At 37.7% G+C, this 26,030-nt stretch overlaps 1 protein-coding gene across 1 annotated transcript in view; it reads right to left on the bottom strand.

Annotated features, from left to right (window-relative positions):
- The window catches only part of LOC128732563 (calcium-activated chloride channel regulator 2-like), a 115,135-nt gene extending 91,923 nt beyond the window's left edge, over positions 1-23,212 (bottom strand). Inside the window, exon 1 of the mRNA XM_053825837.1 lies at positions 23,158-23,212. The gene's annotated coding sequence lies outside the window, so the exon portion shown is untranslated. The remainder of the gene's footprint in view (positions 1-23,157) is intronic.
- Positions 23,213-26,030: the final 2,818 nt, after the last annotated feature.

The following is a 26,030-nucleotide window of genomic DNA, read 5'->3' as shown; positions in this document are numbered from 1 at the left end:
AAAACCGAGCGACTTTAGAATTATTACTTGGGATATACACGCCTTCCATAGCTTTTCTGAAAGTATGACAAAGATAATAACTCAAACAATAATGTGAGTTTTATTGTACTTTTATGGCGGTTTTTGTAACCAATTTTGGTCTTAATTGCCATCATCTATATATATAAGAGCCTGGTCTGTAGCCAAAACGAGGGGCGCGGTATGTATTTTCGTGGTAATAATCGCCCACATTAAGTAAAGACTCAAATTAATCATACCCGATTGCATTCAAGACGAGCAAAAGTAACGTAGTTGCACCTCATAGAGCTACATAGCGTACCTCCAATTTGCTCTCAATTAGACGCGAGGCGACGCGCGCGGTTTACAGCTAGTATATAATAAATAATAAAACCCAAATTGCTGAATTAACTAATGTTTATTTGAGCGTCTTAGTAAAATACCTGAAACGATAAAAAAGAAGAAAAACAAAAGTTATTTATATCCTTTAATTCTACTACTGTGTTTTATTGATAAATACGTATCCACAATCCCTATTCGGTTTAAATAGGGGACCAAGCTGCTATTCCACAAACAGTCTAAGTTAGTTAGATACTGATGAAGGTCTCACGTAGAGACCGAAATACGTATTTATCCATAAAACACAGTAGTAGAATTAAAGGATATAAATAACTTTTGTTTTTCTTCTTTTTTATTATTCCAAATTGCTGCTTGGAAAGTGTACACTAAAGTCGACTATTTTCACGCAAACTTCGGAATTTACGAGGTTTTAATGCGAAATTTAAAATTCTACACGGTTTCTTACGCGCATTTTGGAATTTACGCGACTTTTTATGTGAATTTCGGAATTTACACCGTTTTCATTTACGCAGAACGAATCCTTCCCGTAAAAACTGACTTGAGTGTACAAAAAATAGAGGCGATCCAATGTTACTTCTTTGCGGTACTACCGATGGGCTACCAAAGTGCAATGAAAGGTTCAAAGGGTCCCAAGAGAAATCCGAAATGCGAAACATTACATTAAATATTACATACTAGGTACAACACAAAAAAATTGAATTTCATCAATATCATATGAATTACAATTCTCCTGAAAGTGAAAGTTGTTAGATTCTACTAAGAAGCTCAAAATTAACTTTTAATACTTAAGTGAATAAATGTTTTTAAAATGTTTAATTTAGAAGTTTATAATTTTTGACTTAGAGCTACGTCTTACGGGTAGCCATGGGCGGAAAAGTGGTCAGATTTTGAGCGCTTACGACTTTTTCATTTAACGATCCTAAGAACAAAAAAAAAAGAGTAGGAAATATTTCCAATTCGCTCAGTTTTCAATACGATGTGTTCCTTTGTCTTTTTGTTTTACCTTTCATATCTCGTAGTAAAGAAGACTGTATCGTGAAAATGTCAAAAGGTCGAATGTGCAAATGAGAGATTCTCTTCGTGTCTCCCCGCTTATGCCTTCATCATTTTAGTTGTATTCATTTCTTACAGTCGTTTTATTATAGCATTGCAGAGTCTAGTAGGTTTTATAATGGTCTCCCTCGAGTGAATTTTGTTTTGATTTTGAATTTTAATATTTCAAAGTCTGACTAAAAGTAAATTTGGATGCAGGGGGCTCCGTAGCCGCAAGGTTATCGAGTCTGCTTTGACAAGTAAGTGGTTGTGGGTTCGAATCTTAGTAGAATCAAGCCATTCGATGTCAAATGACTTTAGCATGGTTTTATTCTCAGGCCCCTCATTTACCCTTCCTTCATGCTGGATTCTATATTTACCCACTGAAGCCTCTTGACAGTGCAAAAGTCCCTCCTATAGTTAAGTGTACTAGTCAGAGGAACGAATGACTCCTCGTCAAGGACGGCTATACTTTGAGATAGTACTGGCAGCGAGGAATAAGTGGGTAAAGTAGACCAAGCTTTGAAGGAAGCTTAGAAATTGTCGCAACCTGATTGGTTGGAAAAGACATCATCAAAGTTTGCACGTGTTTTTTGCAAAAAAAGTGAGAGAAACTCGCCGTCCCAACAGGTCGAAGATTCTTTACGACTTTTAAACCTTTACCAATGTGATATCTGTGCTTGTGAAGTACACCAGAGTGCAAAACTACCCCTCTTCTTCAACCGATCTTATCGTTTCCTATCCAATTTGATGCCCTAAAAGTAAACAACCCCATTTCTTCAACCAAGTTTATCTTTAAACCTTGAATCTAGTCCAAATTGATGTCCTGAAAGTGAAACATCATAAAAAAGTGAGCACTTATCCTATCCTTTTACCAGATTGTATCCATAAGGTACTGCAAGAATTTGTTCGGAACTGTTGTTTTGTACGGAAGGGATATTTGCGCATGTGACGTGACGCACTAATTCTCAAAGCGGGAAAAGCAGCGATTCTCTTATCCGAGAATACTTTTGAACGTGCCGAGGTATGCCACATATAATTCTGTGTTTTTTGTTGGAAAAATCTGACAATCTGTACGGCGAGGAAAAATATCTGTGCAAAAATCTGTCCAATGCAAAACAATGAGAGTGAAAGAGATAGAGAGTCATTTTGCTGACTATTTCCGTCTCTTTCGCTGTCATGTAAAAACTCAAAAATCTGTTTAATCTGTGTAATTTGGCGAAAATCTGTATTCTGTGCATACAGATTCTGTACAGGCGATTTCTTTCAAATATCTGTTAAACACAGAATAATCTGTGCATGTGGCAACCCTGCGTGCCATTTGCTGCTTTGAGTTAGTTAGTTGCTTGCAATTCTTTACATAGTTTCAATAGTCAAGCATTACATTTAGTCCTTAATATTTAGTGAACGGCACACAACACTAATCGCCTCGTTTCTGCATTCCGGGCTCGTTCCGGTCAGAAATATCCCGATCGACGTGTGTTATAGCATACGATGTATTCCGATCGAAGCGCAATTTCTGATCGGATTCGGCTCCGGCTTTCCCATCAACGGGGTGATGATGGGAACCATATTTCCCGAAACCGGTCGGTTTAAAAGGTAAACTATTCGTTTTGTAAGAATTTTTAGTGCTTTGTCCCGTTCCCGAAATCTAGTTGGGATGAGGAGACGTAACTTTTTTTGCGCACTTCCCCAACACAGACATCAAATTTGTTCTAGGTCCTAAGAAATTTGGTTAGGACGAGAGGATTTTATCGCTTTTTGAGGCGTACTTCCCAATCACAGATATCAAATTAGTATAAGTCTGCACGTCGTAAAGAATCTTCAACTTGTTGGGACGAGTTTTTCATAAAAATAAAATATCGAGATTACGGTGTGTTTAACTGACGTCCCTGGCTGTGAAGTAGGGTGATCACGAAGAATATGTATGGGGATGTTTGACCTTGAAACTTTTCGTTAATGTTCACTTATTCACAGTGATTGAAAAAGAAAATTATAACAGAAACCACACAATTGCTTGCTCTGTTATGAGTCGGTCGGTATCTAAACCATAAAAATCCATTCATAATTGGCAGAGCGTTCAAAATCCTTCATATTTTCGTGACGGTAACCAGAAACTTAATGATGGAATGACACCCTGCGGTTAGACGTGGTCCTGCGTCAAAAAATCTAGAAAATCCATAGTGGTCTGGATCAAATGTGGATAAAGTGCAAAAAGTGCAAAAAATCAACAATGTGTAATGCTCTGAAGGGTTATAAGGAGAACCAAGGTATCGAAAGGTGGTAAAGAACTAGGGACCGAGAGGCGAGAGCTGAGGAGGAAGATATTGAGTCGCGTTAAGTCCAATCCTGGCATCTCCATCCGGGATATGGCTGGAAGGTACGATGTCAACTATCAAACTATGTGGAATATTTTGGTCCGAGAATTCCATCTAGGTCTTACAGTGCTTGTACAGTACGGTGATAGCCATGAAGCGTGCCGGGCATTTCTAGGAGCAAGTTTGGACGAAAATCAACGGATGTATTTTGGTAGATCACGAAACCGATGTGAAAATGGTAACTTTCTGGTCAAATTTTTACATTACAACTGGGCCTGGTTGCAATTGTCTGGTTTCAGTCAATGTTATAACGTCAAAATCGCATTCGATGGCCGGTTAAAGCAAATGTCTAGCTCAGGTTCAGTTCGAAGACCACGAACGTTCTGGTAAAACAGACCAGTCAAAACAGCAGACAAAGTACCGTCAGTAAGTCTCCCTTCAATGGAAATTGGAACCAGACTATTGTGTTCCGAAATCCAGAATGTTAAAGGCATAGTACGCATTACTGATAGGGATTAACAATTGTTGAGACGAGTATTTTGGATGTCCTGTTCCTCGCGAACACGCTTCGGACTTGAACGATGATTGATGAACGCTAGTTTCCTAAAAGCATGAGCCGGTGCGTCTCAGGTTTCTATTTAGTGTTCCAGAAAAGATGTGAATCCAGATTCTGTGAGGTAAAATTTTGTCGATGTCAATGCACTTCTATATATGGAAACCTTGTTATCCTTTTTAGGTCGCAACTGTAGCAAATATTACGATCAATTTCGTACGAAAAGAAAAATTCTCAACACATTCGCTCTGCAATACTTCAACCAGAAGACATCCATCATCACATTTTCCCTTTCGGATTTTTCTTCAATCATTTATGGTGCTTGCATCAGATCATTAAATGGTGTTCCGTTCCATTTCGCAGGTGCTTCACCTACCTGCCGGGCTCTCTGATTGCCAGCGCCACAAATCAAAGCTCGGCAAGGACCAAAAGAAGGTAACAGTTCATATCCCACTTTTGATGTAATTTGCGCGCCCTCTATTAGTGCACCATACATCACGGGTTTTTGGCCAAAAGTCAAATCCCAACAACCGTACGCACGGTTCCAACACTTTCCCCCGCACACGTTAGCTTCTCCTTCTGCGTTTCGGTTCCGTGCCAGCGGTGTCCAATGTTTCGCTAATAGTGCCAAGTTCACTTACCCGCTGGAGCCGGTTTCTATGCATGCTGGCAGTGGCTCTGCCGTTGCGGCTGCCGGCAGTAAATGCCAAAAGCAACAGACCGTAACACGTTGAATATTGTTCTGAGGCTGGCCAGCACCAGCAGCATGAATAGAACGCCAGCGAATGATATATGCTCTTCTGCTGCCCTTTTGCCGTATTTTAAGCACTTTTTCGAAACTATCCAACCGGTCTGGATCTGATACGGTTGAACTATTATAGGTGAATACGGAGTTTTGTTAGCCAGGCCGCAGACATCATCTCCCCAGCTGGTCAGCAACCTCTGCAGAGTGTATTCGGTATCGAATTCATTGAAATAAAAGCGGCTGATTATTTAACTGCTCGAACCAGGCAGCCCCCCGCTTGCTCGAGGCAATAGTAAAAATCTTTGTCGTTTTCACAATCATTTCAAGTTTGACTCCGTTTTATTCGAACACCAAAAAACACCATTTCCTTTTTCCTCATCCCTCTTAACTGGCGGAATTCACTAGAAACATTTCAAATACAGCTAATTTATCAGAGAGTAATTCCGAAAAATGTCGGATTCCCCGTTCAAATTTCCCATCAAGGACAAGTAAAGCCTTTCAATTGTCATGCTCTTGCCAGTTTATTGCCAGATATCCATTCAGTATTCTCTGACTATTAATTTCAAAGCAAGCTTCCCGGGACGCGGTTCGTGCCTCTGCATCTTGTTATCTCGGATGTGCCGAAGTGTATTCTGCGGCTGACAAGCGCTGACGACGACAACGACGACAACGGCGAAAGCTTCTCCGCTTGCTGCACAGAGGGAAATTCGGCCTTCCTGTTTATCCTTTTTATTTCGGCCATTCGCCACCCTCTCAAGACAAGATGCGCCGGTATTTATAAAAGCTGTGCCAAGGAAGAAAAAAAAATTGGTGTCATGAAAGAAAAAAATCCCTTCGATGAAACAACTATCCGCTTTACTGACATTTTTTTTGTGTTACTATACATGGAAGCTGAATAACTTTCGTTCATATTATTCAACGCGTCCTTGGTTGTACTCGCTAATGGATGGTGCCAATCGATAGCTCGAGAAGTGCCGTGGTACCGGCGAGTATTTGAACGACAACGACTTTGGATGCAATGAGCGAAGGCCCAATTCGGAACGCAAGGCACAGATTCGCTGCGGAAGAATGACTGCCAAACCGGCAAAGCCGATGGAAAAAGCAGCTTACGGAAAAGAAGACTTTTGTCACGACTTTTATTGCCTATTTGAATATGAAAGCTCGTTTTCTTCTCCCGCAACCATCCGTCGTCGCGTCGGCAGCAGAGCATCTCGAGCAATATTGTACGTTTTTTGGGTGGGTGGGTGTGTGTGTATATAAGCCTACCGGTGGATTAAATACATATATGCAAGATGGTTTGCATGGTATACGACGAAAATGTATAGATCTACAGCTGGTCCAGGAGCTGGTAGAAGATAGCCAACGTTTTCCAGGAACTGTGCTATTCGTCTCCTCCATGCGAGTATCAGGGGCTTACGAATTCGGGATGCCTACCTAGAAAATATCGTCTTTGGGCGCAGAAAATCAATCTCAAGATTGACTAAACTCTTACTGAAGCCGAACATTAAACTATTAGTACATCTCAATTATTTATCAAAAAAAGAAAAACTTTCGCTTTCCTTCAATTTAACTTACCAAGATGGCTAATCCAACAACCTAATCAGTGGACACACCGTGGCCAACATCGAAATCCTACCAGCCCATTGAAGCAACAATAGAAAGTACACCGTGTTTAGAGTGCCGACCGACTGTACTACCACTGGCGAACCTGAAACATAATTTAGCGCCACTTATTCTATTTGCAGTAATGTTCCTTTCCCACCTTGGAAATTATCCGCAGCCCGGCAATTTTCGACCCGATGATAGCGATAGGTGATGAAACCCCGCTCCGTCCGTCCACATTCGGCGGTTGAGGAACGAATAAAAAATCCACTTCCATTCACAGCATGATTAGCAAATCGCGTTTTTCAGCTGACAGCTCTGTGTATTTGAAAAGCAACTAAAGTTAAATTATTTTCCTGGCGAACAAATTAGTTTTTAGCCTTTCTCCGGTTCGCTGTCCAGTTTTTATTTCTTCTCCTGTCTACCCAAACCCATCACTCGACAAGGTAGCACTGGGAACTGATTGAAACTTGTTTCAATGTGCGGTGAACTCCAACCGAAAGGAAAAACAAACGAGAGCAACCTGCACGTGTGATATCTTTTTTTTTATGTTTCTTTATAGTCAATCTATAGTTACTATATATATAGTTCGGCGGATAGAAAATCGGGAGCCAAATAAACGTCAAAAGCGGAGCCAAAAGCTTTTCAAAATCCAAAATGCAGGAGTAATGTTGAAAAAACACACTTTATTTTCAAAGAACTAGTCATTTTCAACACCCGCCAGTGATTATTTTTCGTAAAAACCTGCACATTTCACCATAATTTCAAATTTAATTTCATAAATCAGGGATGCCAATTCGCCTGGTTTTCTATCCGCCGAACTATATATATAGTAACTATAAGTCAATCCCGTGAGCATGACGCTGAGCATCGGCGGATCACAAACGAAAACAGAGCAGGAGCAATCAATGGCTTCAGCGAGCAGCCGAGATAGCTGGGCGGGAGGAGGACGACCAGCGGATAATATGATAATTGCATTTTCTTTTAGCGAGTCCTCGCTTCGAAAGGGGGTCAGCCGATGGCAGCCGGCAGGTTTGCGCGGGAGGCAACATGTATCGCTTTCGACAGTCCGATCTGTTTCTCTGGTGCTGCTGTCGCGTCTTTTTTTTCTATAACATATTTACCGTACCGTCATCAGCTCGAACGAAGGATGTGCACAGATAAACGAGCTCCGTCTGCTCGGTTGGTTGAGCAAATGCATATCAACTGGATTATTTTTCTAGTTTGCAAACTTGATTACTGAAAAAAATCGCAGAAAGAGACATTCGCTGGGAAAAAGTAGTAGCTCAATTTGGGAAAATGACTTTATGCACTTTCTATCTTTAGTGTATCAGGAGAAAAGGAATAAGTTTGGCCGGATCTTGCTCCCAAAGTCCCTGATGGTTATTTAACTGTTTTTGTGATCGATAAAACTGTTGGAAAAACTCTAGAGCTTCACTGGAAATGAACATTGAAAGCGCATTTATTTACTGATTTTTATTTGTATATGATTTGTCTTTCTCGTTCATACATTGACACAAGAGCTTCCGAAAGCCGAAGCATGTTCCAATATGACAACAAAAATCAAATGGGTTGTTGATTTACCAAATTGCAAACCATTGCATTCCGTTTAAAAAAGCAAGCTTGGTGGATTTATTCACTTTTTGCAGATGCGAGTGTGACAGCAGAACTTTAGAGAATGAAGCATCCGGACAAACACTTAAAATTGTGAATTTCAAAAACAGTTTTGAGTACGCTATAAACTGCCTAACCATCAGTTGGAATGCTTCCCATTTGAAAGTTCTAACTGAGCATCAGCAAAATATGCATTTGTGAACATTGAAACCAAACGAATGAACTAAGTGATTCCGTTTTTCCTATATTATCGTGAAACATACGTCAGATGTACAAATATGAATTGCAGATTTTTGGATTAGATATTTCATTTTTTCACATGCTTGCATCAGGGCTGTTTTGCTCTTTGTGCACCGATTTTACTTATTAACCGGTACCACTTCAACCAAGCAAGATTTGAAAAAGTTATATATACATAGGACATTTATAGAGCTAATTTTTATTAATATAATTGCTAAACTAAGTATTGCTCTATCTTATGAATTTACGACGCACTCTTGGCTCACACCCATTGCTGCACAAAGAGCGCTCTTTGTGTAACACTCTGTGTAAGCCGGGAGTATTCCCTAAATTCAAAATATAGAGCAATACAAAAATCAACAGTTTTGTAGATAATAATAAGCTCTTTAAGTGCCTCATACATAACTTTTTCAATTATATAGATGGTGCGGCCAAATAAGTAAAAGTAAGGAAAATAGAAGCACAAAGAGCAGGACAACCCTGGTTCGCACGAACAGAAACCCTTCACTCAAAAAAATCGGCACGTCAAGTTTACGTGAAAACATAGGTAATTCTCATCCGTCACACTTTTCATGTAACATTCACGTAAATTATTGGTAACTCGCACTCATATTTACTAGTTTACGTGCGATTCCGGTAAAATTTATGAACTTTCCCATTAACTAGTACATGAAGTTCATGTAAGTTGCTGTACAGAAGTTTACATGATTTTTCAAGTAGATGCTACGTGTCGATTTTTTTGAGTGTATTTATCAGAAGTTTGGTGAGCAAGCCGTTTACACTTCTCCAACCCCCGGGCATCTACTATGTTTCCTGAAACCGACGCAAAATGAGGTGGCGCTACAGGCGTTTTGCTTTTAATACGCAGCATTCACACGGCAGTGAAGTGATGCGATCAAGCCAACAAAACATAATCACGTAGAAGTGAAGAATTTTACATGAATCTCAATAACAATTCATCGATAAAATAATTTACTATCAACTAACAGAAAACGTTGCCTTTAGGACAAGAAATAAATGATAATGCAGCGAAAATCACGAAAATTGCCACCGGGGTGCACTTCTCAGCCGAATGTTTCCAACACGTTGCGAACTAGATTTGCCATCCCAAGCAACAATGTGAGTTCTATTGTACTCTTATGGCGGTTTTCATGGGTTTTTAAATCCATAAAGATCTACTGGTCAACTGAAGGTTTTGTACAAATCGTCAATTTCATACGGCGGCGTATGTTCCTTGATCCTAGCATTTTGTGAAAGGCAAAACAGGCCTGATTTCGTGCATGAATGCGCTACTGGATCTTCTTACTAGTGTTGTAGTCCGCGGGCACCGGCAGTTCCAATTTGCGATTCCCAAATGTCACGAGCTCATCTACCACTTCTAGTTCATCGCCGTGAACGGTTACCGTCCGCGGGAGACGCTTGTTTCTTTTGAGCCTCTTCCTTTCATGTATTTTGTCTTCGACGCATCTTTAGCCCTATCCTTCTAGACTCCGTTTTTAATCTGATGTAGATTGTCTCTAGCTCTGCCATCGCAAGGTTCCTGGCTACTCAGCAAACCACAAATCGTATAATAATGTGTGAAAATCATCTTAAATATCGCTAAACAAACTCGAAATCGTACATAAAGATGAATAAAACGCACCCTAGTTTACATTTATTCGTACAAAAAGATAGTAACTGATTCATGTTGAGTCGGATTTCATCGTATACAAATACTATGTATATCTATGTATGTATATCGCCTATCGCTCAACATCACTTGTTTTATATTCAATCCTAAGGCTTTTGGTCAAAATTTCAGCCAAATCGGTCAACATTTGCAAATTTGAGACCATTTTTAAGAGTTGTAGAATTTTTTGCTTTTCATGTAATACCCGCCTAAGCTTACAACTGAGCATCTTGTACACGATGTAAGATTAGGCGGGTGATGTATGAGAACCAACAAATTCTACAACTCTTAAAAATGGTCTCAAATTTGCAAATGTTGACCAATTTGGCTGAAATTTTGAACAAAAGCCTTAGGATTGAATATAAAACAAGTGATGTTGAGCTTAAGAATGTGGGTTATTTTTAAGGTCACTTTGAGGACCCCTAAAGTGAGAAAATTTTCGTCTTCGTCTAACTTTTATAGAAGCATAGTTAATGTATATATATCCTGAAAGCTTATCCTTTAAGCTTTCCAAAAATGTATAAAAAACTTAAAATTGCTTGGAAAATCATTGAGTTATTCAAGATAGTATGTGTACACCTAGCCAAAAAACGTTTTTATGCAATAACTTGAAATTTTAGGGGTGTTAGGAAGATTTCAAATGTGATTTTATGATGTACTAGGTGTGACTAACAATGTACACTAGGTCATTTGAGAAGTATTTTTTCCGTGTAACACCGTGTTATCATACCTGATCTCGATCGACTGTATCGTATGCTGCTTTGAAATCAATAAAGATGTGAGGCGTGGGAACGATGTATGCCCCAGATTTTTGCAAGATGTGTTGGATGGTAAAGATTTGGTCTGTAGTGGTGCGAGCTCCCATGAAGCCCGCTTGATATTCCTTATGAAAGCTTGTGCTATCGGTGGCAGCCGGCGTAACAATATCTGGGACTGCCTATAAAGGCAGCGTTTGCCACTGTGAACAGGGAGAAACAACTCCTTGCATCCACCCGTCCGGTAGCTTCTTCTCTTCCCAGATCTTAGAAAGAACCTATTGTAAAGCTGTTGTCAGCGTCTCTCGGCGGCTGTTAAAAATGAGGATCTGAAAGACTACTACATGTCTTCCATTGGAATTCTTAGGTCAACTTCTTTTCCGTGTTTTCTGCCTCTTCGTCATTGTGTCTATCGAAGAACTGCTACCATCTGTCGATCACCTTGTGCTCATTTGTGATATCAGATCTCCTTCGTCGTGTCAGGTTTCGGTGCTTGACGAGTTTGGCTCTCCATTTCATAGAACTTGTGCGTGGCTTTAGCCCAGAATAATTCTAGCTCTTAACGATTTCTGTCCTTCTGTTAGGGATTTTTCCTCATCAGGATCGTGGGAAGAACATGGCACGTTAGTCTAGTGATCTCCATGTAGTATTGCGGAAAATACGGTGCTTTCTATTACCAGCACCTGGGAATCTGCAAAGTTTATATATTGTTGGCCGCAGACCATGGGGTCCTATCACCGGTCTATACAAAGTTTCTTTACCGACGGTCGTAGGCGTTCATATCCCCGATGACCCGATTTTGATGTTCTGTGGCGAACAGCTGTCGTACGTTGCCTATAGTTGTGCGTAGAACGCTTCCGTCTCATTGTCGGGTTCATCGTCGTCCAGGCAGTGTACGTCTATGATACTGTAATTGAAGAAACGATTTTTTATCCTCAATAGACGCACCCTCTCGTTGACCGTCCTACAATCTATTACACGATCTTGTATTCCCAAGTAACATTTTGGGTTTTATTACACTCTTATGATGGCATTTAAGATCAAGATTAGTCATGAAGACCGCCATAATAGTACAATAAAACATACATGCTTGGATTCTATCCAATACGGCAAAACCCGTTCCCAGCTTTTTGGTAGAGTCTCCGCTCTGATAAAACTTGCCCTTTCGCCATAGATCTTCCAAATCTTCTGTTACTTGCGAAAAATTTCTTCCAGAACAATGACGCCGAATTTGCAGGATTCAAGTGAATATTCTCATCCGTGTTTATTTGAATGTTCGTAGTAGTTTGCTTTAGAGAGATTTCCTTACTTCCGTAGGATTAAGGTAGGGTCAGACACGATTGTGAACCGCTCCTAATCTGGAGTACAAACGCTTAAAAGATGAGAAGATGATGCTCTACCTCTCAGTGAAAGCATAGTGAAGTCTTAGTGAAGGACCAATATAGGCAATAAGACTAATAATGGCGCCCTCATCCTACAATATTGCTGAATCGATCATTTTAGGTAGCTTTTGCTCATGCTTACCGCTAGGTGGACATCAATGCGCCACGTGCCATATTTAGAGTAAACTTTAAGGCTGATACAGATTACACGTCATAATTTCTTTCCGTTCCGTTGTTGTTGACGGTTGCTGACGGTTAACCTGAAACGGCCATTTTGAGTGGACCAATCAGCTTGAAATGCAGTTTGACAGTTGTTCGCAGACATTCGTCGAGTATGTTTGACAGAACATGTCTATGCTGGAGCCATCTGTAAGATATTCCAGCTTTTTTAATGATCCATTATAGGTATTGTTCTCTCTTTTACACTCTCGGTTCACACCGTCTACGTCTTACCGTAGGGTGTTATTCCAACACCTTGATTCAGGTTACCGTCACGGAAAATGAATTTAGCATCACTTCGACAAACAAAACAACTTTTAGACGAAAGTGCTATATTTTGTCTACAAAAAGAAAAATAGTGTATGAAAATGCGCAATATTTTATCAATAAACTTCTCCAAAGACACTACCCTTGAAAAAATAAGATTTTTTTTACTCGATAGCTAATGATCGCGGTTTTGCGTTTCGGCATCACTGTGGAATGACACGGAACAGGATTAGAAAGCATTTAAATGAGAAGCTTGCTTTTTGATCTTTCGCTGTTTTTTATGTGTGAACTCATCACTGTCATCGCAATTTAGTGAACGTAAGCTTAATGTAGAATTATTCATTGACAGAACTAGGGGAAGGGGGGGGGGTCTAAAAACCATCTAGGAGAGATTTAGCCCCCTCTAGAAAAACTGACCTGGAAAAAGATGTAGTTAGATAACTGTAGATAACAAAAACTTGAGAGTAATTTTTAATTGCATCACTATTACAAGATCCTGCGCATTCAAGTGCATTCAATTTTAATATGCAGACGAAATAAAATGGTCGAAAAAAATGCACGAGGCTATACTACCGCTACTAGCGTAACAGTCCCATTTTCTATGGAGTTTGCTATATAAATGGGACTGTTATGCCAATAGTGGCAGTATAGCCCTTCTTAGAAATGAGCGCTAGTTTCGCCAATGGAATTATTTTAATTTTGTTAAAACCAGATCCAGTAATGCCTTCTATTATTACCAAGATTCATTGTATTTTGGAGATTTGATTTTCTCCTAAAACTTTTAATAATTGGCTCGTGTTTTTACAGGCTGTATTTCGTGTATAAAGCTTAAAACTTCTGAAAGTCTTCTCCAAACTTCTATCACCGAAACAATACGTTGTTTCAATACGTTGATTAGTTTTCGAGAAAATTGTACGTGGAGTTTAAAACCGTGTTTTTACAGGAGTGGTGTTTTATTGCGAGGAGCTTTATTAATGCCAATATCGAGGCGAATTCAAAAAGAATTTTAAATTAATCGTCAAGAAAACTCAAATAACTCTATATTTGGTGTACATTTGTCCACATTGACAATTATTAAAACAAAGCCCGTCGTTTAGAACAGCAACTGCGGCTGCTAAGGCACTATGTTAAAAGAACAATGACGAGTTATGCTTGCTTGCTCTTATTTATATCATTCCACATCAACGTATACAGATTGCTTCATAGTAGCTGGTTCGTATATGCATGTGTCGTCTGTGCTTGAAAAGCTGAGAATATGCATGTGCCGTCTGTTTTTGTGAAGCATAAGCAAAATGAGAGAAGAATTTACAACTTCTCAAATATTATTATCGATTTTTACTATTTAGCGATTGAAATACGATCTGTTTTATAAGACCTCAAGTCTGTTAAACGTTAGTTTTCTTTTTCGGAATAATTCAATGAAGAAATATGATGTCTCGGACTTGGTTTATCGAAGCAAACGGCTGCCATAAATTGCAAGTTGTGCAAATGAGGTATCAATTGTGTAGCCAAATTCGCTTTAAAATTCCGTGCGTCCTGCATCGATTGGGCAACAAAATATACCCCGTCATTTAGTTCATAGGTAATTCAAGCCATGCTGCGCTGCTGGTGGTAGGTGGTACCTTCCGATCATTAGCCTTCGCAATAAAGTTCGAAGTACACGTTTGCATTACGTCGCACATATGGAAATCGCCACTTTGGGAAAAAACTTGCGCGGAAAATCGAAGCTACACAACCGGACAGCACGACTGCGGCCGCGGCGACTTGCGAGGTGATGCGTGCTCGCGGAAGGTAACATCTGCTAGCATAATTGATTCCCACAGTACCGGTAGTTGCAGTGGTTATGCACTATTTTGTGAGCCAAAAATTGCACACTTAAGCTACTCTTTTGTTAGCTGCCAAGTTTCAGCACGCGGGTTTACGGTTTGGTTATGAATGTTAGCAACCAATCCTGGTTTTGAATTTCATCGTACGACGCTGCACAAACGATGAAGAAGCACCGAAACATACCGCTCAGCCGCAGATGATGCGTGATCGAAAGGCCAAGTAAAAGCAACCAGCAACCCAACCACCCACTAATGCTCGCTCGGGATGATGGTGCGGGACCGAAATGGGTTAGCCCGCAAAACTAAAAAGCTCTCCAACATGACACGATGGAAAGGCAGAACCGCGTCGAAGCTGGAGTAGTCTCATCCGGGGCGGCTAATGGAATTGGAATTGGCTGGTAAAAGTGAAAGGTTCGCGCGTGTACTGGAACCATACAAGGGCTAGACTAGAGACCGATCAGCATCGACATGTGTAGCGCAGCCACCTACGGAAGATGGCAGCGATGCAAGCTGTGCGGCCATGCGACGACCCATTAATGGTTTTTTGGGTCTTCCATTTAGGAGTGCGTGTAAATCAATTATATCCGAAACAGCGAAATCAATCAACTTTTTTTTGGCGCGTACTCGCGGGGAAACGATTCACAGCCGTAGGGGCAATTCCTTCGCATGTGTGCGGTTGATGTGTGGTTTGGGCTTTTAATCGACAGATTGGATGCCCGACAGGTTTTATTAAATTTTATGTGTGTTAGCCCTAGCGTCAGCGATTAAACTTTCGAGACACAAATGTAAGCGAAGTTGGTACCTGGGTTTGATTGGGAATCGAGCAGGATTTTCATTTATTTACGCAGTGACGAGTTTCCGTCAAGCATAGCCTAACCAGAAGTTGATTTCACCGTACTCATGAACGGAGAAACTCTGTGTTTGACACGCGATAAGCTTATCAACGTTGCTAACGAGAGGAAGAAAACGTGCTGAAAGGACTTTATTTAGTTCTGTTCCTATGCCTCGTCCGCACTAGAAGCAAAATCAATCGAACACCATTTTTCAACCGAAAAAAACTTAAATGGAATGTCAGTTTGGTTGTGAGTTTCAGTACTCAATTTGATGGACTTTAATTGCGGCGAACCATTTAAATGGGGAATGCCGAAAATATTTAAATGGTAAAAACGAATCATGTCAAGGTCGAGGCTGCCAAGTTGATTGGACCATGCAAATCTCATGTACAGTCAGCCTACAGTCATGAGTCATACACAATTGTGGGTCATTTTGGCTGTAACTGTTAATTTCCGTTTGAATATCACCAAATGATTGATCCAATTATTAGTGCTACTTATGAGTAACAATTTTATCAATCCATTAGTATAGTATTCACGCATTAATTGGCAGATGAAGTTAAAATGACTCATAATTGTGTGTGACCCATGATTGTGGACTGATTGTATTTCGTTTTGACGAGAAGAACGAGTGAAAATCTTTAATAAAGAGAAAAAACTTTAAACAATGAAATTGTATAGAAATTTGCGGCCATGTTGCCTTCAGCAAAACTGTAATGAATTATGTTAGGGATGCCTATGCCTAAGAAGCTTACTGATAAGGCTGCTTACTGATAAGTACTGCAAGTTTTAGAATTATACCAAATGGTCCCTTGAGATAGGTTTTTATGCCAAACGGTGTTATACCGAACAACATTACGAAAAATGACTTAATGTTAAATGGGCGGCTCTTGCTCTAGTTGTAATGTAGCGAGGCGACGATTGGTTTTAGTGCGTATGTATTGGAAAGCGAAGTTTTGTAAATTATGCCTAACGCCCATTATGTTCATCGTTCATTATACCCATTGTTCACTATACCCGAGCAGGAGCGAAGAGCAAAATAATATCAAACTAAAGTATAATACTATATTTTGTTATTTAACAGATATGGCGATACATTGATAACACATTTTGTTATTGAGTAGATATTTAAAACATTGTTTGTAAGATGAGTTCAATAATCGATTTTGTTATCATATCTTATTGTGATCTTAAAATGACATTCGATATATTTCATAAAAATTTTTATTGATTAAAGGGATTTTAAATTATAAATATTTTATAAAATAATTTTTTAATATGTCATATGCTACTACATTTGTTATTCAATACCTTAATAATACTAAAATATGTTATTTCAAACTCTGAATACCGTCATGTTATTGCTTTGTTATTCAAATAACACAAGTAGTTATTCTTTTGGCTTAAAGGAACAACATTTTGGTATTATTTTTTGTTATTTTACCAACTAAGTCAGCTAAGACAAGATCAAATTTTGATATGAGTTATTCGATTTCCATAACACATTTTGAAATTAATTTGCTCTTCGCTCCTGTTCGGGTACGTATCGTCCATTATGCATTACGTCTGTATGTCTAAAGTCCGCATACCTAACGTCAGTGGATGGATCCAGTGAGTCAAAACAAATACAAAGCCAATAGCTAAAATTTAGGTTTAAATATTAAAATTACATTTCTTTTTCATTGTTGTTGGTATTTTTGTGACAGTCTGTTATTTTATGGTAATTTTTGTGATTTTTCTTATTTTCAATTTTTGCGTCTTTATTTTGTAATTTTTGTGCCACTGCTCAGTTAGCTTCGACGTGAGATGTTGGGCTAACAAGCCAGTCGTCGTATGTTCGAATCTCGGCTAGAGTCGGACGGTACTACTATCACTGCACTAGCCACGTAATTGTCTAAAGCAAAGCCATGGCCTTAAACGTCTTTGTAAGACTTGATCATTCTTTATCGACAGACTTCGCAGCCGGTTGTTAAAGTACAGGACAATGACCTGGCTAGAACTAGGATTGAGCGGTAATGGTCCTGAACTCTAATAATCGCCTGTGAAGTCTGTCGATAAACAATGGTCAAGTTTTATTGACGTTTTATACCTGTTGAACATTCGAATCATTTTGGTGCCATTTTTGAATCATTTATTTATGTATTTACTATTTGATAGGGCTTTCAACCGGTGTTTGGAACTTTATGTATCATTTTTGCGTAATTTTGTTGTATTTTTCTTCTATTTCGCTTTATTTTTGTTGTTTTTGTATTATTTTTGAATTATATTTTAATTTGCATCATTTTTGTGCAGTTTTCATATAATTTATATTGTGATTTGTGTACCATTTTTGTTTCTTTCCTGTTATTTTCATTCCTTTTTTGATTTTGAGTATGTCATTTAGGTATCATTTACATTCATATTCTTATTGTTCGTATTATATTTGTATCATGTTCATGTAGTTTTTGTATCCTATTTTTATATTTTTTTTTATTTTGTCTATCTGTTTTGGGTTGGGCCATTACAAATATTTTAAAAAGTTTTTGTCCCTCCTGTGTTGGGCCACTGAAGGGGGGGGGGGCAAAAAAAAACAAAGAGAATTTTTTAATCGAGCAAAAAAATATGGATTTTAGGCTAAAAATTTTAAGTTTAAACGTGAAAACAAGCATAGATTGTTTTCACGGATTGTTTTGCAGGGAAATTAACAACGTATATATTAAAAGCAAGAATAGATTGCTTTTAGTATAAACGTTGTTAATTTCCATGCAAAAATCTACGAAAAAAAGACAAAAACGAAAGAAATTTTTTTTGGCCGATTTTCAGAAATTCAGCTGTTTGAATTTCCATTTCTATTTCATGCTAGAAGCGTTAACTCAACTCGTACATTCATTTTTCAAGCTTTTCAGGCTGTAGAGTCCACAGACAATTTATTTTATAAAAAAAATTAATTCATATCCTACAAATTATTTTTTTGCCCCCCGATTGTTCAAGCCAATTTGAAAGGGGGGGGGGGGGGGGGGGGTGACAAAAACTTTTAATATGATTTGCAATGGCCTTACTTTTGTATCATTTTTTGTCATTTCCGTCTAATTATGGTGCCCTATTTGTATATTTCATTTTTGCACCATTTTCGTATCATTATTATAACATATTTATACCTATTCATGCGCCATGCTGCTAGAGTCAGTAGGATCGCTGCACTAATCCCGCAATTGTCCTACACTCTAATAACCGGCGGCGAAGTTTGTCGATAAAGAAGGGCCAAGTCTTTAAGACGTTTACAACCCAAGGCTTTGCTTTATTATTAATTGGACGTAAATTATTTTGTTTCCTTTTTAAAACTATTTTGTTTTATTTTTTTTATTTTTGTGTAATTTTTTATCTCATCTGTTTAGTTTTTTAACCTCTTTTGTGCCACATTTGCATTTTTTTTTATTTTCTGTGTCGTTTTCGTATCTTTTGTCTAATTTTTGTAGTATGTTTGTATCGTTTTGTATCGTTTGTTTAATTTTATTCTTTTATTGTGCCATTTGCACTTATTAAAGGATATAAATAACTTTTGTTTTTCTTCTTTTTTAGGATTAATACTAGTATTAAGTCGGATGATGTATCTTATAACAAAATAAACAAAATAAACAAAATACCTTCTGGATTGTATTTGTTATTTAAATAAGTTTTTGATCTTTTTTCTCATTTTGTGGAATTTTTGTAACATGTTTGTATTTTTTGTATCATTTTTGTAATTTTTATAATTTTAGTGCTTTTCTTGTGTCATTAGCACATTTTCTGACATTTTGTGTGCTATTTGTATAGCTTTTGCATCCTATTCGTAATTTAAATCAGTTTTTGTTCTTTTTTGTAATTTTTGTTCCATGTTTGGTTTATTTTTGAACCATTATTTTTGTATTATTTTAATGTTATGGTTTAATTTTGTATTTCTTTTGCGGCATTTTAGTATTAATTTTGAGTTTGTTTTCGCGTGATTTTCGTTTCATTTTTCCATCGTTTTTGTAAAATTTTTGTATTCAATGACTTTTGCATCATCTTTGAATCTTTTTTATCAAATTGTCATCATGTTTGTGCTAGATTTGGTCCTTTTTGTATCATTTGCACATATTTTTGTGACTATTTTGCGACTTTTTCGTATAATTTTAATTATTTTTATTTTTTGAGTCATTTTTGTTTCTGTTTTGTGTCGGTTTAGTCTGATTTTTGAGTTATTTTTGCAATTATGCACATTATTTTGGTACATTTTTTATTAGGCTTATACAAATTTGAAAAAAAGTTTATGTCCTGGTCTTAAAATATTGTTAAAGGGGGGGGCAAGAAAAAAATAATAACATTAAACATTCAATAACCAAACAAATGAGAAGAAACCAGCGTTTATTTTTCCATATTATTAAAATTTTAATACAAATATTTTGTACAGTACTTAAATTTTAGTTCAATCCTTTCAAACTTAGTAAGCATCCTGGTAGAAATGAAGCAGTTTGATAATAGTGGAGTGAAACAGGATCACCTTAGAGAGCCACAAACGTATAACTTAACCTTCATTTTGTTTTGAACCTCCGTGTCACTCCGTTAGATACCTTGCTTTTTTAATAATCGAAATCCGTGTCACTTACTAGTTCAGAACTCGGTAACCACGACATAGTATCGTAATCATAGTGTGAAAATGGCAGTTTAGGTCCCTGCCACTTTATTACTTGGAACACTTATGCTGCGCTATCGACATGTTTTAAGAAAACAAATCTCTGAAGCTATTCACGTTTCTTGATCAACCTTTTAGTGAATATCAGGCCTCTCCTTTGTATATTAAGGATGCACACCGTTTCGAAAATTTCAAGCTTCGAACAGTTCAGTGACATCCTGCATGCTGCATGCATCCAATGAATGGTAAAAACTGTATCGTTGAGTGTTACGTCCCCTACCTCCAAAATTAGGGTAGTTACCTGGACATTACGGAGTAAAACGACCAATTTTGAGCCCCGAAACCCCGAAAAAATGTGTTTCTATTTTTATCTTATCTAGTACCTTTGAGGGAAAAATATAATCCCACTACAATTCAAAAATCGGAATATCTCCGTCAAAAGCGGTACCAAATTTCACTAATATATTGTTTAATTGATTGTTGCCTCCATCTAATTCTTTTAAAACAAGGTAAATTAAAATGGCATCAAGGCGAAAGTCTGATTGCAAGCGCCCCAATTTTCGACGTCGGGAACTTAAAGATTAAGCACAATAGTTGCCTGTGACTTGCAGCAGAATCAGAAAGCTTAGTTGGTGAAAGAAAGTCGAGTCTAACGAGATAACTATAACTTTGCACATATTGGATAATTTAGAGATGTAAACTCATTGAACTATGAAGAAATCCGCTTGTCACTAAAAAATGCAACAGACTAATATGACACTTTATTTTTTTGCCCCTTCACATTTCGAAAATTTTCAAAGGGGGGGGTGACATAAACTTTTTCTCAAATTTGTATAAGCCTTATTATTTTTGGATTATTTTTTATATCTAATTTCTTTAAATTTGTGTTTTCCTTTTGAGTCATTTTTGCATTTATTTGTATCATATTTGTGTCATTTTCGCATCACTTTTCTATCATTCTAGTAACATGTTTGTATGTTTCTGTATAGTTTAATTTTTTACTTTTATTGTGCCATTTGTACTTTATTTTTTGTAACCTATGGTATACTTTCTATATTGTATTTGTTATTTAAATCGATTTTTGACCATTTCTTATTTGAAACCAGTCATGAGCAATTTTCGTGTCATTTTTTTAACATGTTTGTATTTTTTTGTAACATTTTTGTTTTAATAGTATGCCATCAGTTTTGTATATTTTTTGTATATTTTTTATTTCATTTTTGTACTACTTTTTTGTAATTTTTACAATCAATTCATTAAATTTTTGTGTCATATTTGAATCTTTTTTTTATCATATTTGTGTCATTTCTGTATCATCATTGTGTAATTTTTGTTCTGATTTGTGTTTGTTTATCATGTTTTGTCATGTTTGAGTTATTTTTGAGTCATTCATCTTTGTATCATTATTGTATCGTTTTTGTAAGATGTTTTGTATCATATTTTGTATTTTTTACATCATATTTTTACATTATCATTTTTGTGTCCTTTTGTATCTTTTGAATTATTTTTGTACTCTTTTGTGTCATTTTATAGTAATTTTGGGGTTATTTCTAAATAGTTTTTGATTTATTTTTTATCGTTTTCGTATTATTTTGGTGTCCAATTTGATTAATTTTTTCTGTCTCTTGTGTATTATTTTTACAATTTTGTTTAATCGTAATATCGTACCATTTGGTAATACTTGTTTCTAACTTTAATATTTTAAAGTTTAATATTTTTTATAACTTTTGTGTAATATTTGTTTTATTTTTGTATCAATTTCGTGTCATGCAACGTTTTAGCATCATTTCTGTGCTATTTTGGAACTAAAAACTCCAAATAGCATAATGTGATTTTGTATATATTTTTCTATCTATGTGTCAGTTTGTTTCGTGTTTTTTGGGGTATTTGTTGTGCATTGTTGTTGATTTATTTTTTAAATTGTACGTCGCGTTCGTTTTCTAATTATGTTATTTTGCATTCTATTTTGTATAAGTTTAATGTTATTTTGTCTAATGTTCCTTTCATGAGCCTCTTAATGGAATACGTACATTGAGGAAAATTGCACATTTCCTTTTAAAATCACTGTTTAATTATTATGTTGACTGAGTCGCATGTCGTCTCAGACCGTTTCGCCAAAATAATAATAACTAATTCTCGCGCGTCTTAGTTGAAGATTTGGAGTAACTCCTTTTTAAAGATCGCTTTAAGTGGCAGTAGAAGTAGGTAAATGAAAATTAATTTGAACTTTCTGTTTCATCAAGTTCGAAAAAGCATTTTTTCCAATGTATATTCCAAATCTTAAAAAAATATTTCTAGGATGATTGGTTCCAGAGTTGTCTGAAAATGTCTTCTGAAGCTTTCTGCAAAAATTAGTGACTTGGATTTTTTTATGTATTGTTATTGTTTGCATCTCGAAAAATATATAAAAAATATAAAATTCTAAGACTCTTTAACCCAAATTGTACGATAGTTTTGAAAAAGCCCAAATTACGTGTGCCCAGTTTGTAGGTTTTAAGAAACAAAGCTTGCCACCATATATTTTAGTTTGATTACAGAATTCTGATTCATTTAAAAATGCGATGAATGATTGAAACTCATTATATGCATTAAACATCAGAGATAAATTGATGCTTTTCGATGAACTTAAAATCAAAATAAAGTTAAAGTCGACGTTTCGGCTACTGATCGGATTCATCCATCCTCAGAACTATTTAAAACAAAAATACAATAAATAATAGTGAGTCAATAGTTTTTATTTGAAGTTCTAAAGAATATTGTTTATTGTATTTTCGTTTTCAAAATTAATTCTGAAGATGACTTTAATCAGCTGACTGAAACGTCAGCTTACCTCAACGTACGTGAATAAAATAGACCAAAATATACAGTAACAATTGTTTGGATTTAAATAAATAAACGGATAAATAAATCGATATTATCGATATTTTTTTCGCATCGATACTTTTATACGACGTGGAATTAAAATCTTGTTGTTTCTAGTTCATTCAGGAGATTTCATATATGATCAGATTTTTTATTATTTTCTATTAAAATTGTTTTAAATCATTGTGGTAGACTGGAAAACAAAATAGAGACGAAACAAAGCAGGAAAAATGCATCGGAAAATCACACTTACCTCAAGATTGTGCAAAATAGCTTGGCAGTTTTCCACGGGCACACCGTCTCTTATCTCGATGACGATATTTTTATAGGCCGATTTATCTACGTACACTGATGATGAATAGGATGCGGCTGTCAGTGATGACAGTAGCAGGATACCTGCTACCGTAGCCACGATTCCAGTCATTTTGTTGGGAGCCAAACTAACACTATGGACAGGCCACTACTATACCAGCGGTTTCGGAGCCTTTTTCACCAAAAACTAGCAAATTTTAATTCGAATATTCCAATCCAGCTAACACCAATCGTCGAAACTGAACAAAATCGATAAACTGCTTCTGTCAATGACCAAGTTTTGTTTGCAGAAAGTAACCATAGAAACCGAACGGTGGTTCCAGCACCGGGCTCGGCTTTGATCGATTGAGGGCTTTGTTTTGATTGCGTTTCTACGAAAGCACTTTTCTACTTCAAGTTTCGTCGATTTACAACAACACCAGCGCCACCGTCGATGTTCCGGCGCCGATGGCCACCACAGAAAATAATCTCAACTATTACACTCTTTGGATCACTTTCAGTTTCGACCGTGAATAATCGGCGTAATAATCTGCCAAAAACGATGATTCTACACGTTCACTGTGAAGGCCGCCAACACTGGTTAAACGCACGCACACGGGCCACTTTGTTGCTTCTGCCGAGCACTTATTTCGCCGAGACGTACTTCATGCCCCATCTGGGTCGCACTTCCGGTTGTGGGTGAGCCCGACAAACATTCACGTACGGTACAGCGTTCTGGACGGACGACCAGCGGTTCATATTCTAACGTCGGTTCTTCGACTTTTTCTTCTCTTCTGTCACTGTGCTGCAGGTGAAAACAACAATTGTTTACGGTTCGGTGTTGATAAGTTTCCGCTGCTGCGACTCGCTGCACACTTGTTCGCCACTATAGGTATATCGCGGTTCGTCGTCAAACGATTCACTTGTTTGGTTATCACAAAATTTTAGCATCTATTCTGTCGGTTGTAATAGTTATAACAACGCACTCGATTCTTTTCAATTTTCATTACTCATCCGGGCGGTAAGATCACGTTTCGTTGAAAACCATTGCACACACCGACATTCCGGATCGTTGCCACTCTGGAACACCGGCTGTTCTGCAGCCCACACCTACGTTTCCTCACCGTACTGTTTGTAGTAACGGTCCAGTGCACACGCGGCGACTACCGAATATGAATTTGCCGGCTGATTTGAAATCGAACGAGATCGCGAAGCGCTGACTTCCGAACGCGCGAACGGCACAATACAAACCACACGTGCACTTGCTGCGAACGTCAATAGCGGACTAAACCGATGCGAACGTCGGCCGCCAGCACGGAGCGAAGGAAAGAAGCTACTACCGCCGGCCTGGCCACCCGCTTGTTCCGCCGCCTCACTCCCTACATCGAACGGCCAGCCATAACAACATGAAAACGTGCGCACGATCGCTGTGAAGAAAACATGAACCGAAGCTAGGTATGAGGAAGAGGCGGAAATGAATCACCCGAACCCGGAGGGTTTGTTTTGTGCAACATGGGAACATGAATGAATTTCGTTTTACGTTGACTTCGTGTTGGTTCATGCCGAGCGATGAATGTTTTTGCGGTTCGCTGGATTCACCGAATTTCGCTTCGGGTGAAGTGATGAATGTGTTGTCTGTCGCGGCTATTCATTGTTCTTGAGATTGGCAGCTGGCAGGTGAAATCATTTTGTTGTAGCAAGGTGGCCGGCTGTGCAACATTTTTACGAGTGACATTTTCGTCTGTGTGTTACAGGCGTTTCCGCCGGCGTTCCGCTTTCATATTGGAATTTTGTGGTGATGGTTTTCCTCGTATACGAGATGTAGGGGAATTGTGTATAACGTGCCCCCCCTGGCCAATGTGCCCCCCCTTCGTTTTTCGCTAAACAAGCGAAATCAAAATGCAAAACCACCCAGAAACCATAGTATTTGATGGAACTAGCCTACTATGCAAGTTTGACAGTTGTCACATGCTGTAAAAACAAAACAAAAATAAATTTGAGCATTCCGATGTAACTTTTGGTGTCATTTCCATAAGCTATTTTCTTGTCAAAATCTGTAAATAACCGGTTGTTGCGATTCGATTGCGTAAAGTGAACTTCAAAAAGACATCCCTGCCAAAAATAACGGTATGAAACGCTTGATTTGCTTTAGAATTTAATATTTTTTAAATAAGTAAAAGCAGGCCAATATGCCCCACTTGCGGTGGTGCAATTTGCCCCCCTTGCAAATGTGGCTATAAACGTAGGTAAACAGATCTAAGTTGAAGCCAATTGCCATTATTTAATTCAATTAGTATTGTAGACCAACCGTGGTGGGAATAATTTATTACCAACGTCCAAATTCTAGGTAATTCAACTACCCGGTACAAAACGCCACAGCTGCAGTATAATGTGCCCCATGCAGAAAAGAAAAAGTGCACCAGAAGGCCGAAACTAGGTTTATTTTACATAAAATAACGATATTTTGCAAAACAAAGGAAATAGTTTTACTTTCTACAAAATAGAGTTGGTCTGTCACTGGTAGAAATACTCAAATTACCGCATTGGGCATATTATACCGCAGGTGGGGCATTTTACCCCGCGCAGACGAGCAACACAACATTTAGGTGCTTTTATTAAATAATTCCTAGCATGTTTATTCCACAATACTAAATGAAATAACCAATTGCAATTGGTTGTCAGCTTAAATACCAACATATACACGTAGTTGTAACGTTAATTTGGGGAAGTATAACGGAGATATATCCATTTATTCTTAGGGGGGCACATTATACACATTTCCCCTAGTGTGAACTATTCAATTGCCCTGCTAGCGATTTTGTTTATTAATCAGTT

This window comes from Sabethes cyaneus, chromosome 1 (assembly GCF_943734655.1).
Source record: "Sabethes cyaneus chromosome 1, idSabCyanKW18_F2, whole genome shotgun sequence".
NCBI classification, from domain to species: domain Eukaryota; kingdom Metazoa; phylum Arthropoda; class Insecta; order Diptera; family Culicidae; genus Sabethes; species Sabethes cyaneus.
This window is presented reverse-complemented; position numbering and strand designations above follow the sequence as displayed.